Source organism: Pinus tabuliformis, chromosome J (genome assembly GCF_031772625.1).
Source record: "Pinus tabuliformis cultivar Carrire ecotype Pingquan chromosome J, CPIR1, whole genome shotgun sequence".
Taxonomy (NCBI): Eukaryota; Viridiplantae; Streptophyta; class Pinopsida; order Pinales; family Pinaceae; genus Pinus; species Pinus tabuliformis.
The window spans coordinates 1,041,154,928-1,041,165,695 of NC_142295.1; positions in this window are offsets into that span (position 1 = coordinate 1,041,154,928).

Here is a 10,768-nt window from a genome sequence, read left to right on the forward strand (position 1 = left end):
AAAAATTTATGGTGGACTTGTTGATTAAGATTTTTCTTCGGACAATTCAAGTGTTAACGTAAGAGAGAACAAATGGAATTTTTACAAATGCAAGTAACCCATGAAAATCTATTATAATTTCAAAGCATGAATCTTAGGAAAAGCATTGTGAGAAAGGCTTCAAATAAGATCCACACATATGTATAAGATAAGTTTACCGACCATGAATAAGTTCATGATTAATAACCATATAAAATCATAAGTGAGCTTATAGTCACACAATGATACAATGCTAACGTCAATAAAGCAGTTTACTAACATAAGAATAAGGTAAGCACATCATATACCATCCATTAGTTGTAAGAGAAATACCACAACACATGAAAACACATGAATAAACAGTACACCAAATTTCAAGGAAATTTTTAAAACAATAAGCTAAGAATATCTATGGCACCATCAAAGCCATAAGTGGAAATAGAAAATTACTTGTTGAATTCACTAAAATATCCCTTAGTTATCAAAAAAATATGCACCAAACTATGTACAAAGCTAAAACCCCCTTTACAATGTTTCATAAGGACATATTTATACTTTTTGTCTACCTGACTCTGGAGCTACCTCATGAATTTTCACATTCCTATGAGACTCTTCTTTATTCTAGTCTTTATTCTACTATACAGTTCCTACATGAAAGAAATTGTTTTACATTAATAATTTAACAATAGACAATTTCAGAACATCTACATGTAATTCTTGCATGAGATATGAATGCCAAGGCTTGTAAATTGTTGCTACTTTGACCACCTTTATTGTTCATACACATGCCTCTGAAGGCACTATAAGGAATCTCACAATAAAGTGTTCTTCATACCCAAAATCTAATTAGACAAGGTCACCAACTTGGTATATATTCTTACAAGTTCTACCACATGGTAATCATTTATTTTGTCACCTGTAAGTTTTCCATGGTAGTATCATGTCTGAAAGGATGAATAAATGCTTGAATTTCTTAGAGAACTTCTTCTTTAGTCCTTACTTCACCGAAAGATCCAATATCAAGTACTTTATGCATCACGATCACATACTCTAGACCACTCAATAGATTCTTATATGAGGCCAGTAACCTATCCACATCCTTTGCTATTTTATCTCGTGATTAGATCTTAATGTAGATTTGGACCTTGTCATTTTGAGCAGCTACTTAATCTTTTATGGGTAGAGTTCCTTGGGCATATAGATATCTACCAACCGAGTCACACATGTTACTGATAGTTGTCGCTTCTTTAGGCATAACTATCTTCTCTTTAGTCTCAACCTGTATGGTTAGGAATGTTGATACCATTTAATGCAGCTTCATCATCTCTTGATATACCAAATCCATAGCGTCTTCCAATCTTTCTACTTATTCTTGAACGAAATCCTGCAACTCCTTCCCGCTTGAATGGGCAAGGAGTAGAATCAGTTCTCCTCCTCGACTTGGGTAGCTCATTGTTCAGAAGCCTGTAGTTTAGCTTGTAGTTCAACAACTTGTTTGTTTAGCCTGCTCAAATTTAACTCTGTTGTAGTGACATGTAGGTTTTAACCCTATATGGAAAGTACCTGCAAATGAATTCTTAAAAGAAGAAAATAAACAAAGGTAAGTGCATAAAACATAAAACATATACACAAACAGATTTCCCCTGGATCCCAAAACCGAGACTACCAAATTGATTTTTCATTATATTCCTTTCAATGTTACAATACATATATATAGATGCGAAGCATCCATAAACCCCAATCCATTAACCTTGGATTAGAACATAATCGTAATTCCCTTGGCCGAATCTATAAAATACCATGGACAAAAAATCATCATGTGGAAAACCATGTGCGAAATCCATGAAAAAAACCATAGGTAGGTCCACCCACCTAATATAGGGTAAACAAAGAAAGAAACTAGGGTGCTACCCTAGACATCATGCTGGGAAGCTACCGCCCCCCTGCATACCCACTAACAGGGAGGCATCCAGCCCCCTCGTGACCCCCCGACTGCACCCAGTGCAATGTACAATGGGGGCTTCTGCCCCCCTGTCAGACCCCCACACATGGGGTAGTCGTGGAAAGAATGTAAACACACCCAACATTCTCCCACTTGTTGTTTTCTTTCCATAGGGGTCCACAGGAGAGCTTAGTCATTTATCCAGCCCTACAATGCCCATTGTTTCTCTACACCAAGAGAACTTCTCAGTGCTCAGAGATAGAATACCTACTTGTAGTTCCACCTTTCTCTTGTCTCCCTTGTATTGGTCCTGTTGCTCCTTCCCGTACTTAATCCGCTTACGAAGTACCATGTAAACACAACAAAAAACAAAGAACCGATCAAAGCATACGATCTATTGAATATAAGTGAAAGGAATCAGATACAATTCACACATATAAGCATTATGAAACAATAAAAACATACGGGAAAAAGGTTCAAACACTTTATTAGATAGAAGAAGGAAATACAACCATTGGTGTTTGATTCAAAGCCATTCCTCTAGCTTGGATCTCAACCACATGACATTAAAAGCATAAAAAACTTGTAGCATTACAATACTTGCTTCAAAGCCAAATCTCATAGTAGCATTATCTCCTTACAATTCAACATAATCCAACCCTTAATCACTTAGATGAGTGGTCAATTTATAGGAAGATGAAGGAGGCTTTGTCATAAATGGTGGCATTGAATGGCCTTCCATACTTAGAATTAGTTCCATGGAGGAAGGGATGAGAAGATAGGATGCACCTTAACTCATTCCTCATCCATTTTGAAGCTCATAGGAGTTGATAAGTGAGGGAACCTTCTAGATGACTCCAAAATATAAGAATATTCCCCAAACCCTATGTGAATTTCACTCATTCTCGCCAGCGTAGGTGAAAGGAAGCCTAAGTGCTCTACAGAGCACCCTGGCAGTGGACTCAATTGCGATGTAGCGCACCTTCATAAGTGCTTACCTACGCTAGTCCCTTTAGAGGCTATTTCTAGATGTCTTCAAATCATGAAACTGTCTGCGAAGAAGGCATTGAAAGGGGTGACTTGTTTAGGGCATGAAGCAAATGAAATTAGTGTTTGATAAGCCCTAAAACATTGATCTAGATGTTGAGATTTGATGTGCCCAAATGGATTTGTAATAGCTGCCCCCTAAAGCATGAAGTCGGAAAAATGCCAATGTTGAATGAAATGCTTTACGATGTGATGAGGAGCTATCAAAGTGGAAGTGACTTGCATCAATTACAATACATATATCATGATATTTGATTTTACATGAATTTCTAAGGGAAGGCATGACCATGCTTAGCTTATAAACTTTCATTACATATACATAAACAATCGTCTACAAATATAGACCCATGATCGGAATGACCATCAATGTAAAGCCATTGTACATATGATTTAGTACTCTTGAAATCGTAGCCCGGATAGATGAAACTAGATCCGGGGTATTCTATCTCATTCAATCATTCTCTCAAGTACGAATCTAACCATGTGAATATGTGATCTGAAGTTGAACATGGGAAGACACCATCTGGTTACCAGCTGATGATGTAAGTTGTTAAAAGATGTGAGAGAAATCATCGATAATGATAATAATCCTCAAGGTACTGCAGTACATTCATCACGGTGTGAATGGATGATTTGATCTCAAACACCATACAAAGTATTTTAGTCGAAGGCCATTGATGTATTCCTATTGCTGGAAGCAAGAAATCTGCCATTGATGCATGCAAGCCTCAAGGTACTGAAAGGGTGTTTCTAAGTCAACTTCTTGGATAATGAGCTAATGTCGACAAGAAGCAACTAGTTGTAGGAGGGCCTTCATGTATCCCACATCAACGACACGAAATGAGTGTAGTGTTTTTTGATATGGAATTTGATTGATGACACAAGGTTCAAGAACGAAGGTCATGAAAATGAAGGTTTATGGTATTGCAAAGGATGAATTTTCACTGAATGACTTCTCTTAAACATGTTGGTGACACTAAAGTGAATTGGTAGCATTGACCCAAAACAATGTGATAGATGGTATGATAGACCAACAATGTGATAAACATCAAGCTAATAACCCAACCCAGATAGTCATGGTGATCGAGTGAAAGTGTCATGTTCAAGAGAGACCTGCTACCATAAAGTGCTTTTCCCCTTTTTCCCATTTTCCCTAGTCATTGATAACCAATACCTCTTTATTTTTATCAAGCTTGAGGAGGATAAGATATGCTTGTTGTATAATTTCACCCTTCGGGCCAATCCATCACTATTTGATGTTTTAACGAGTTTAATGACAAATATAACTCGGTCCTTTTCATTTTTAGAGAGTTTGAAAAGGGACAAAAAAAACTTCACAAGTTCTTTTTCGTAAATTAATCTCTCAAGCCTGAAAAAGAATAAAATAATACAAGAGAGATATCTTTTACAATCCGTTAACGAGCTGGAAAGGACAAGTGCTTGACAATATTTTCATGTTTAAAGAGTCTGAAAAGAGATTAAAGAGGACTCCAAGGGGGTTCCTTTTTCGTTTTTAATAGAGCTTGAAAAAGAGATAAAAGTGTGCTTTGTGGTCAAAGGTACAATTTACAATCGAGCACGTTGAATTCTGTAAGTTAGGTGCAAAACCTACTCAAAACACCGCCAAATGGATTAAAAATATCTGTTTCATAGGAAAAAAAAGGTAAATACTAATGTTTACTTGATTAATGAACATGAAATAAACATAAAACAAGTTTTTACCATGACATTTTTACCATTTGGAACTTACCATGAAGTTTTGTGCTCTGAGCTAGTTTTTAACCTTGATCTTCACCAGCTGATTGCAAGAGATTTTGCAGACCATTTCTCGAGCCGTCTAGGCTAGGTAGGAACTAAACCTCTCTACTTTCTTTTCAAGTCATTCTTTTTCCATTTCATGCAAGCTTTAGGGTTTTCTGGGCCCCCTGGGGTTTCATTTTTTTTTGCCCTAGGATCAGCATAGGCTTTCACATTGAAAACTACGCTGAAGAGCACCTAGATATAAGCCTGCATGCTTTGAAACACACCATCTATGTGCCTTGGTTGCACTAGGTGAGTTTTCCAAGTTTGTTTTAGTTGTTTGCTCCAAAATTTGTCCTGTTTTTTGCATGGAAAGGATCCTAATTAAGCTTATGATTGTGTTTCAGGCTTTCATCGGATCATAATGTCGATTACATGGTGAGAAAGGGAGCATGAAGAACAATACATGGTTGCCCTAAACAGTCTGGGTACAGTTGAGGCCCTCAAAAAATACGAGTTACTGAAATACTTCAGGTTGTCCAGAATGAGGCAACAAATAGAACTACTACAATTCCTTGTTTGTGCATGGGATCCGACAGATTAGAATTTTCACATTAGGGAAAATATGGTCCCTATTACCATTGATGATATTTACTTTCTTACAGGACTATCGAGGTGAGGTGCACCCATCTCACTTATGGGATTTTCCCGTGGAGGTGAATCAGTGAGAGATTACATTAGACAGTTTTGTTGGCCAGGTACATAGCCTAGCAAGGATGGGAAAATAAACATCAAGGATGTAGGTAATTTTCCTTTGAGAATGATCCTCTTCATAATCACAAAATTGGCTGGCAGCATGACACTACATCTGGCGAGCATATCTTATATGTAGTATGCATTGGAGTGTCTAGAGCCAAAAGTTTTCAACTGGTGCCAGGTTGTGCTTTATTTACTGAAAGAACAACTGACTAAGGTAAAAAGTGGTAAGAAGAAGAATTTCTACTATGGTTCGATCTTAATCAATTTTACCTTAGAGAAAATCCCATTGATGCAACCACAACATGTATCACTACGTGTAGCTGGTCCTAGAGATCCACATATGCAGAGGTTGGTTGAATTGATGGCTCTACATGCGAGTTAATCAACAATGATCTTTTACCCTACATTTTTCAGTTGGCTCGAGTGACAAAATCTTTTCATTGAGGAGCATCCATATTCAGGGATGGATTTCCATGGAGATCCAGATTTGATTCTACCAGTTGAAGCATAATGGGGTGCTATGGGTAAGTTGTTTGCCCAAAGTGTTTATTTTTTTTATTTTTCAAGTTTCTATATGTTTTTTGTGTTTTTTGATGTCTCCAAGACTAAACTAAAATTACTCATATGCATGTAGATGTGAGTACTGTTCAACTTGTGGGACACCAAAAGGTTGCAGGTGGGCCAACAAAGAGAAACATTGGGAGAGCAATTCTCTAGGACTTGGATTTGGCCGAGACCTTAGCAGAGTTGCAAGATCACATAGAGGGATTAAGCCTTGGTACTCGAGATGTTCGGATCGAGGAGTTACTTATGAGGCTGTAGTTCCACACTATTGGTGTTCCTAGCTATTGGGCGAGGCTTTTGCGCATGATAGCACAAGCTGTGACCTGTTACCATGAGCACCGCTAGATCTACTTATGATTTTTTGCATGCATTTTAAGCTTTTTGGGTCAGATGACCAAACGTGTCTTGGACACAAATTTGTAAAAACTTTTAAAACACCTATCTATTTTACTCTCAGAGTTTTCTATGGTTATATGCAATCTTATTCAACTGATGGTGTGAATTGAAAATATTACTTTTACATGTGTCGCAAATGTCTATTTAACACATAATTCGCTATAGAATTAATTAATGTATTAAGGTTTATGGAAATATGTTGATATTGAATGTGTTCAAAATGTCTTTCCAAGATACGAACTCTAAGGAACATATGAAAGTTGTTGGATTTCAGATAGTATAAATGTTCGTTAGTTGTAGTACAACAAGTTGTGGGTCCAGCCTAATAATGATTCGATGAATGCCAAGTGAAATGGCAGTAGAGAGTAGTTCAGTCAACGTGCTATACTCAACAATGTTGTTCGTCGATTGACCAATACAAATCCCTTATAAACTCAGTAACTCACCACTTGGAGCGAAAATAGCCCATGCTGCAGAAGACAAGTTCTGCGTACTACAACTAGCACCATCGGCGTAACCAAAAAAAGGTTTTGAAGACTCCGACATCTGCAAAAAATACAAAACAGATTACTAACTAGATAAAAATCTCTAAAATATACACACACATGCAATGAAAGCATATATAAAGTTAGTTTTACCATACTTAACCAAGCATAGTAACGTTTGAGGTACAACCCATTTCGGGGATGCGACAATGGAATCCCATCATAATCTACTAACTCGTAGGCACCTTTTGCCAGAACATGCATGATAATGTAAGGACCCATCCACATTGGTTCAAATTTCCTTGCTCCAAGTTTAACAGCTTCCTGATCATAAAACAAGACTAGGTCTCCTTCTGAGAAGATACGAGGCTTGACATTTCTATCAGATTACGCGTTAATATGTTTCTTATGTGCTTCATTAGCCAATGCGGCATCATGACGGGTTTCATCCAGATGGATTAATTCCAAGAAATGTGCTTCTTCTTTAGAAGTGTGGGGTAATAGGTCAATTTCACATTGTATCACTAAGATTGCTTCTAAACCATATACCAACTAAAAGTGTGTGAATCTAGTTACTTTTCTCACTGAAGTTCGATATGCCCACAAGGTAGAGTACAAGATTAAGTGCCAGTTTCTCTTATGAACCCCTATCATTCTCTGCAACATCCGTTTCAAGACCTTGTTGACGACCTCAACTTGTACATTCGCTTGCGGGTAATAAGGGGTAGAACTATCATGTGACAATGCTATCTTAGCAGTCAATTAAGCCATCATGTGATTGCGAAAATGCGACCCATGATATGTAACTATGGCTTGTGGTACACCAAACCGGGCAACCACATGGTTAAAAAAGAAAAGATTAGCCGTTTCGCCACTATTTTTCAATGTTGGCATCACCTCGGCCCATTTGGTAAAATAGTCAATGATGACGATAATATACCCATGCCCCCTTGCCAAGGTAGGGTTATATGTCATAAAATCAATGCCCCATTTGGTGAATGAGCCAACAACAATGACTCGATGCAATGATGTAGGTGGTAATCTGATTTTTCTGTCATATATCTGGCATGCCTCACATCTTCTGACAGCAATAATACAATCTTTAAATATAGTTGGCCATAAGTAACCAACATGAAGAATTCTCTGTGTGGTTGCATATCCAGATAAGTGTCCACCACGGGCACTTGAATGGTAATCATTCAATGCTTTCTCGGCTTCCTCATGCATGAGGCACCTTCGTAAAAATGTATCGATACCATGATGATAAAGAGTGTCGCCAATGATCAGATAATCTTTCGCTTAGTAACAAATACGTCGCTGTTGCGAGTGAGAGGTATTAGGCCAGAAAGTTTGGGTCTGAAGATAGATCAGTATATCTCCATACCACACGTCAGATGATGAAATTAGAAATAGAGACTCATCCAAAATTGATGGTTCAGATGTTGAATCAATGGAGGCCGAGGGAAGGTCGCAAAGTAACTCAACGAAAACTAGAAATTTCTTTGATTTGGACTTGATGAATTCCAAATTAAATTCCTGTAAAACAACTATCCATTTTGAGTATTTCCCCCCAGCAACTGACGTGACAAAATGTATGTCATAGGGTTGCAATATGAAATTATAGTTATTTCCTGTAACATGGTGTAATGGCGAAATATTTGAAAAGTACATTTTTACTTTAAGTAAGAAAAGTACAAAGATACCACAAGAAGTTATAAATAAAAGAGAAATCACTGTATTATTTCCCTAATAGATTTCTCAACATGGTATTAGAGCTAAGGTTGGCAGAGGGCATTATGGAGATCTCTACTACATTGAAAAAGTTTCTAAACAAATGTTCAAAGGTGGAAATTCATCTCAAGAAGGGTATCAAAGAAGTATGGAATCTCTTATTTACTCCAAAAAAGGAAGTGACAAAGACAAAAATTGACTCTTCTCAACACTCATTGGAATATTTCAAGTTGAGAGAATTCAGGTGATCGATAGTGGAGCATCAAGACACATGACTGGACATCACAAGAAACTAAAAACATTGCCAAAAGGAAAGTCTCCATTTCAAGTCTAGAAGATAAAGGTGATAAAGTGGCTTTCATTGATGGTAAAGTTGTAGTAAATTTTATATTATTATTATTATTGGAGCATGGGTTTCATGCTCAAAGTCAAGCACCCATTGGTTGCTTCTAGGGTTTATTTGATAGGTCAAATACCCATTGAGTGCTTCTAGGGTTTGTCCTAGGCCAAGAAGTCAAAAGAGTCATTGTCATAAATTGAAGACCCCATTGGGCAAGAGAAAAGTCAAGTGAAGGTATAAGGAAGCCTTGGAAGGCCAGAAAAAGCTCACACATGTGGCAACAACTACTTATGGAGGGAAAAACATTCAGAACTGTAGTAGAGACTAAAATTTTGCACTTGGAGGTCGATGTTGTGCTACTAGAAGAGATTTGACTAGGATTGACTTAAACAAGGGAAGCATAGTTTTGGAATTGGTCTTAGAGGATATCAATCTTGGTCTAGAGGTCTTGGAATTTGCCAATTGCAGAATCAGCGGTCATATATTCCATCACAGCGGTCATATATTCCATCACAGCGGCCATGAAAATGGCGGCATCCCTTCCCAACCGCTTGGCGTACCGCCGCTTCTTCATATATCTGGCTATCCTGTCCACCGGAAAATTCATTCCCGCCTTTACAGCCATGTTCACGGCCTTCTCTTTCGACCCTTTACCTCCCTTCCCCCTGTTTTTTCGGGGACCCCACATTTTCTTTATACCCAATTGCCGCAAATTAAGGATGCTCAGATGAAATAGTTTTATGTATCCGAATGAGATCACGAGTTCAAATCCTGTATCCCATGAGATATCAGTAGTGGAAGTGTTTAAATAGCTGAAAGGTTTCAATACCTTTGAACCCAATTGGACGGTTCCATGTAGCCGACGGATCTGAGTTTGCATGTGGCCGACCCATCAGAGTTTAGCTAATGGAAGAATTAGGGTTTATTCCATTTCTATTTTTTCACCACAATCATATATGGGGCAGTTCAAACGTCATATTCAGAATAATAATAATTATTATTTTATTTGAAATTGAAATGGGATGGGAATTATTTTGAATTAATAATATTATAAAAATATTAAATTTAAATATTATAGGATTTCATTGCAATATAAACCAATTAAATACAATAATACGATTAATTCTAAATGAAAATTAAGAATTATTGTTTTTATTTTATATTTTTAATGTGATGAGAACGCATTATTCATATACAAACATATATTAAAATAAAAGTTAAAGTTCTAATCTTTTTGGTATTAAGAGTATATGGTAATTAATAAATAGACTAAACTCTTGTTTTTTCCGTTAAATAAAATATGCTTAAAGAATGTCAATAATTTTAATAGGAAATAATTAAAGAATGTCAATAATTTTAATAGGAAATAATTAGAGTTTTAATATCAATTTTATATTTGGGAAAAAGTTGGAAAGCTTTTATAGAAAATTAAAATAGAATTTTTTTTTGGAATTTTTTTTATAAATATTATGGGATTATTTAAAGAAAATTGTATTGGTATTGTTCTTTTTGGGGAGTGTTGGGAAAATAATCTAAATTTTTATTTTTGACAATTGCATAATCAGATACAATATAAAAGTAAAAACTATTTATATGGAAAAGAATATAAAATTAAGAACTTGTAATTAATTATTTATGATTCATAATTAATGAGATTTATATTTTTATATAAAAGTTAAGTTGATACATATATAAATTCTTTTTTTTCCATTGGAAAAATCGGTAATTTTTCATTAAGATTGGAAA